Here is a 7,293-nt window from a genome sequence, read left to right on the forward strand (position 1 = left end):
TTTCTTGCAGGAATGAGGCCGAGTGCTGCTAACAGGAAGCTGTGTGTGTGTGTTGGGAATGTTTTCCCCACCAATATAAAGCGAATGTGTCATCTATTCCAGAGAGAAAAAGTCTCAGTTGCTCAGGTTGATTGGAAGAGAAGAGTTAAGGCGCTTCCTGATACCTGCAGACCATAAAAACGGACAATTTTGTCTGTGCCACATTCATTTTAGGAAGTCATAAATCATATTTATAGCTTTCTCTGCACTCTTCCATTTCCCATCCGCGGTGAGAATGTCAGCCTCTTGTCAAGTCATGAAAAATAACAACAAATATAAACGTGTAAAGAACAAAAACCAACCTAAGTGACAGCATCTGCCAGCAGAAGGAACTGAAATGAAACTGTAAAGGAAATGTTTTTGTCAATTTGGCCAAAATTGGGCCTAACGATCTGGCATCGGAGGATGTCTTCATACTATGGGATGTCTGGGAAGACTGGATGCACAGAAGACTTAAGAGGCTGTAAATCAGCCTGAATCCCTCATATCCTTAATATACATGTTTTCCTACTACAACATCTTAAATACATTTAGAAGTTAATAAATGTCAACACTGTAGTTACAAGAAAATGTTTTTTGGAATCCGGTTAAATGTTAACAATGAGTCATCTCTTCTTTTTTTGCGCAAATCCTGTCTCAGTTTTCACGGTTTCATTTTCGGCCTGAGCCCCACTCTTCCACCAAATTCATATTCTCTCTCTCTTTGGAATGAATAAAATATCAATATAAAGTGCAGATTCCAATAAGACTCCGAGTCGGCATGAGTGTAAAAGCGATGCTTTCTCGCTCTTTGACATGCAAAGCATTTTAATCTCAAAGTGAATTACAGTATTGTCGACATAGAAAGAACAAAAAAAAAAAAAAAGCTTCAGCTCCTCTTCTGGTGGGATGATCACCACGGGAACCTGCTTCCGGTGGAGTTGTGAGCGACTGGCGACATTTAAAATAACAAACGGTTATGTCCTTATATCTTCGATGTTCTTGGTATCAAAAATATATCCCAGATAAGATTTAAATTTGAAAGTGGCGATGAGGAAGCTGGAGCTGCTCTTATATCTGTTGGGTGATCTATCACATGTAGGCTTTTTTTTTTCTTCTTCTTCTTTTTGAGAATGGGAGAGATGGCATCTGTTTCTCTTTCCCGTCCCACGCTGCTGTCGGCTGATGGATACAAACTGGTGCAACAAAGGATTCTCTAGCAGACGACGCTGCCTGCCTGCTTGCCGTTCTTCGCCCGTGACAAATGCAGTTCCTAACTTGCTGTGGCAGGCTGTGATCCTGCAGGACCCTTAATGTTGCGCACCGGCGTTCGCATTTCTGTCATGGACTCCCGTCCTATTCCCTCCCCGTGTCGTCGTCGGCCGGAGCCACGCAGCCCACGTCGAGCGAATCTTTCACTTTCAAGCTCGGCTTAAACAGAGTTCAGATAGGTGGAAATCACATGACAGACAATCTGTGTCCTACTTGCTGCTACACCAGAGCACATCTTACAGAGAAAGCTGGAATCACAGCAGACAGCCCACTTTGGGAAAAACAGGGCTGAGGGCCAGACCTGAATCTGCCTCTGGCTGTCCTTGACAAACCTCCAGGCCAGATTCTCCTGGGTGGCCTAAGCAGCGTCGAGCTCTGAGAAGTTTTATCTGGATGGTTGACAACTACTGCACCACTCATCCAGACCGCCCAGGTCCCCGCAGAGAGCAGATGTCACCGCCTCAAAAGCAGCGCTGCTCGACAATGACGTTGTGGGATTGTTTTAATCTGGTATTCTCTTTATTTCTCAGCGGTTTTGAGGAAGTTTTGCAAAGTATGGGTTTCGTAACTGACTTTTTTAGTGGAACTTACACTCAGGACATCATAATTAAAATCTATCTTCTAACTTTCTCGTAAACCACATCGTTTTTTTTCCTTTTTAAGTTAAAAAGCACGTATTTATCAAAAGTGCATCCTCAACAAATGAAATGCTAGCTTAGCTGTGTTACGTGCATAATTCAAACTCCTGGGTTAACCAGGAACTTTTTAAGTCGTGCCTCTTTGCGGAGTCGACAGATGTTAAAAACAGGAAAATGACATTTAGCTGTCTCAGTGTGTCCAATTGTTTCCATTAAAGTTTCATAAGCACGCTTCCCTTTTTCAGGATCTTGAGTGGAGACGTGTTACCATCGAGGGGGATTCAGACGGTATCAACCTTTGCTGCTCATCGACGCATTCACTTCACATACAGTCCCATACATATCGCTTCAGTGGGGATTTATTAACACTAAGATGAAGAATTTATCGCACTTTGATTTCCATATTTGTTCCACTGGATTCTTTCTTGAGTGTCTGTTTGCTAATGATTTTTCAGCTTGGAATAAAGAAGAGGCATAAAAATAAAAAAGATTTATCATGAAAAATAAGCTTTCTTGAAAAAACTTTGGTTTTGAGGAATGATTTAGAAGATAAGTTTAAAATATTGGGATTGTAATGCGGATCCTAACTCTTATATTTATTGATAAGAGGAGGCGGTAAATAGAGAGAGGATTGGGGGGGGGCATGGGAAAGTGGACAGGAAGTCCAGCGAACACAACTTCGATGCTAACCCAGCTAACATCAGCCCCATTTCAACCCCTTTCACATTACAATGCAGCGCACTGATATATTATCACTAATGTGGATTCTCCTTCCAACCTCTTCATACATTTATTTATGTCGTAAATAATCCTTTAATTCATCTTAAGTAAATATAATTACCCAGCTACACAAAAGTAAAGTGTGTGACATTAGCAGTGCAGAGGGGAAGATGGAGAGAAAGAGCAAGAAGCAGCAGAAAGTAGCATCGAGCTATTAAAATGGTGAAACAACTGCTGCTTATCTGGGAAATTTCAATCATAATAGAATTTTGCACGAGTGACCTAAAGGTCCGATCAAGATTGTCCCGTTTTCACAATATTTCAGCTCAACAAGGAGGAAATGCCGGAATGACTGCAGCCGTGGAGGCTCCTATCTGAAGAGCATCCCGAGGACTCGTATTGACTCAGTCGCTCTCTACAAACAGGAAAAGGCCTCAAGCTTCATCATTGCTTGTCTTCCTAAGCCATCTTATATCAACAGGAGTTTATTTTAGGAGATTAGTTTGCACCTCGGGGTCATTTTAAACCAACGTAAGGGCTTGCAATTATGTTTTACCAATTAGAATTATTTTGCGATTATATTATATAGCTCCCTTGGCATTGTTAAAAAAAAAGAAAAACACAACATGGTCTTCGGTCCATTGAGATAGGGAGGTGACAGTGTCACTAAACCCAATTAAAAAGTCATCAGATGGAACTGAAAAGTAAACATTTCCCATTAGATTGCGAAGTTAACAACCGGCCTGAGCCGACGGCGGGAACACTAAGACGTTATTCTTCTCTGCAGACGTGGCGTTGTATTTCCTCCGTGGCATCGGAACGCCAAAGTGGGCTTAGTAATGACCACTAACTGCACTTCACGCGGCTCTTCCTGAAGAATAGCACATCAGGAGAGGTCATCGCCGCTCCTCTCGCCATTACTCATGCCGGCTCTCAAAGGCATCTGGCGGGTTTAAAATGCATTATTGTTATCTGGTGCAGGGGTAAGTTCAGACAGGAGCAGGGGAGGTATTGTCTCTCCTTGGAATCTGTTTGATCCGACCACACAGTCTTAGCCGCGTTTAGCGACGACTGCCTCGAGTAAAGTCGATGTATTTGCTCTTTGGACAGGGGGGAACAGGGATTGTTCGATATGTTAACATGCATGACTGGAGGGGAGATGCTGCCACATAAAACAAGCTCTAGCAAAGGTTAAATCAGGAGGGCGTTTCCCTTCAATAACCCTTAGTCTCTGTGGACTCATCAGCCGCCACCACCACCATCAGTGTCATTCAGACTCATTAAGACACAATGTCATAGCAATTCAAAATACCTGTTTCTGTTGATGAACCCAACTTAATTTCCAAAAGGATGCATAGACTTTATAATATGATGACCTCAGAAATTATTAAATATCTTTGTCGAGAGCGGAATAAAAGAGAAATCAGAAATACATGTGTTTTTCACACACATACTGGCGGCTTGGCCCCCGACTGAAACATTGGTGTCAGGTACGCTGTGATGTCACAGCAGGTTACTTCCCCGGTTCAGAAGTAGCCACAAAAAGCACCTTTAAACCCATCAAGGTCGGAATCCGACTCCCTCTTCCCACCCATAGCCTCACTGATCAGCTCAGACAACTGTCTGTAGTTTTATTTTTAGCATCGAGTGACTGAGCTTCACATCTTACAGTTTGCAAGAAAAACAAATACTCATTTGCATTTTACAGATTGGTGTGAAACTATTGTCTGAAACGTCCTTCTCTTTTGTTTGGCTGCTTTGTGTACACAGCATTAAAAAGGTATTACATAGTATGATCTGAAGTATGTTCGTGTCTTACGATGGATTGACTTTGTTTTGTTGTTGTAATAGTGTATGTCTATGTTTAGCAAATCAAATCACACACTAACAAGATAAGAAACCTGACGCTGAAAAGTATCTCAGTCGCTGTTGATACAAAAGATGGATGCTGATAATCAGACATCAAATAAGCAATAAATATTTTAATGCACCACCAGTAGGGAAGCGAAGACTCATTAAACGAAACATGACTCACATATACGCTTTTGGCCATAGGTATATTAATTAGACATCTTCATTAATATTTTAACTTTACCAAAGGGAAATATATTGATTTGATGTAATTGCATTCTGTTTACTGAGTATATATAGTGTATATACTGATACACACACACACATCACATATATAAAGCTATTGACTGTCTCCACTGAGTCTGTGCTGCAGTCAGAGTGTTTTAGACATGCCCTAGAAATATTAAATCTTCTCTCATGCCGCTGTGCATAATCTCCTAACTTAAATAAATGACAATTTCCTCACAGATTAAGGATCTCATCTTCTGCTGCCTCAATAGGATTCCCAGAGATATACCATTTTTAACAGGATTCATTGATTGTTACGAGCTTAGCCGTTGGGGCCATAGCTGCAAAAATGTGCTCACATAAACAGCGTGCGACTGTATCAGTGCCGTTGTAAGTGTGTATGACTGTATATAAGGGTTGTGACAGTGCCTTCATTAAAAACCCAGCTGACAGCGGTTGCTAATGGGGCAAGGAAGCGAGCTCTGTCCCAGCATGTCGGCCATGTAATGTTCCAGAACATCTGCGTGAAGGAGCTAAGAATCAGATTAAATTCACGCGTTGTCATGTACATAAACATATGGCAACACACTCATCCATGTGCTGATGAACATGATGACTGTAAAAGCATATTTCTAAGCTGTGGATAATCGGGTTGCCCACGGCAACGGTGGGAGTGACTGCATCAGCAGCTGCATGCAGGGACATGCAGGGACATGTCACCTCCCCTGGAAACCGTTACGTTTGTGGTACTGTTAGTCACCCAAACCCCCCTGAGGGGACAGGTTCCCTTCAGTAAATGATCATGACCTGGCAACATCATTAGGCAATTGCTATGTGGGAGCAGGTCCTTGGCGGAGTGATAAGCAGGAAAACCCAGCTGGGAAATGCTTACAGCACACTTAGAGGTGACGGGGATAATATGGGCCGTGCACCTTCAGCAGAGCTGCACATCATTTGTACGCTTCAGCTATAAATAAAGATTTGTCACTAGCCAAGATACAGAGCCTGGATCAGGTGCTAAGCTGCAATCCTCGTTTTAGGACCTCTAATTCACCACAAATCGAACATCCTCCTCCGAACAGCCGCTGTTCAAGTTTAGCTGAGGGACCGTAACTCTGTGGCAAGCTATACCATAAAAGTGAGGTCAAATCCGACAGGAAGTCACGCCACGACCATAAAGACCAATGACTACATTCAAATATAAAGACGAGAGAAAAACTACAAGGATTTGACTGAAAAATCTCACTGTTCTGCTGTGTGGGCTGCAAAAATTAGCATGCCTGGCTAACTAGTAACCTAAAATAACACTACTTCCAAAGCCACGATGCATTTTATGCCTAAATGAAAAGATGTGCATAAAAGTAAATGCTGTTTTGACATGAATTGACTTGAAAACATAACTACATCCACTTGCCTGTCAAGTTTCATGATGGGATAAAAGGCCTTTTTTTCCCATTAAAAGTTTAACACATTTGAAAATCTCGGTCCGCATGTGAACCAACGTTGTTAGAAATATTAAAGTCTAATTCTTTAATATAATTATTACACAAAATACTAATGTGGCGCATTAAAAATGTCAGCGTGAAACATTGAAAATTCAGACAGGATGTTGCAAGGCAACTCAACTGGATTAGAATGAGTATAAATAGCTAGCTGGCAAAAGATGAAATCTGCAGATGACAGTTTAAATTACAGCCTGGTAATTAACGGCCCTTTCACCACTGTAAAAAAAAATAAAAATTATAGCCAAAATTCAATATTAGAATTCAGTTTGGTTTCAGTGGTCGTCGTAGAGAAATGGCGCACTTTTGACTCAACCTTGACTCTTTATTTCAACTGGCAGATATTTTTTTGCATGTTTTGTTTTTTGACGCTGCAGTCGTAACACCTTGGGTGAGCAGTAGCCATTTTTCACACAGACTCGAAACAAAGCTTTCAAAAACCATCGGGATGTTCACAGGAAAGCGAGAGCAGCACGTGCCATCCATCAGCTGACAAGCAGCTATTAAACCCGGTTGAACTGCTGGCGTGAAGTAAACATTTGGAAAGGACTAATGCTAATGATGAGCAGCAAGAATAAAATGCATTCAAGAGGTGTTTATTTAGGGAAAGGTTGTATCTCAAAAGGACAAATGTGCCTGTGCTGTTTGTGTAATTAGGCATTGAGAAATTTGTAAAAATGGCAGCAAACAGATGGACTTCTGCAGCTCCAGCCATCCATCAGCCACAAAAAAAGAAAAAATACTGCATTTCCAATCAGGGCTGCAGACTAAATTTGGTTTCCATGGCGAGCAAAGCTAATACACTCGTTAACCATCTATCGCTTTACCTCGACCCCTTAAAAATCTCCCAAATGAATCAGAAATGACATGATTGCCGCCTCGCCTTAATTTGCCATTTCGACATGAAGATGGCCATCGGGGTGTCACAGTGTAATCGCCCTTGTCTAGTTCGTTAAATCGGTATTGCGAAAGACAGCGGCCCTCCTTCATTTACCACACAGTGGGATTCATCCTCATTTATAGTGCGGTAATTGAGCGATGAATTACTTCTGTATCAGCACCAC

This window comes from Antennarius striatus, chromosome 20, assembly GCF_040054535.1.
Source record: "Antennarius striatus isolate MH-2024 chromosome 20, ASM4005453v1, whole genome shotgun sequence".
In the NCBI taxonomy this organism is placed as follows: Eukaryota; Metazoa; Chordata; class Actinopteri; order Lophiiformes; family Antennariidae; genus Antennarius; species Antennarius striatus.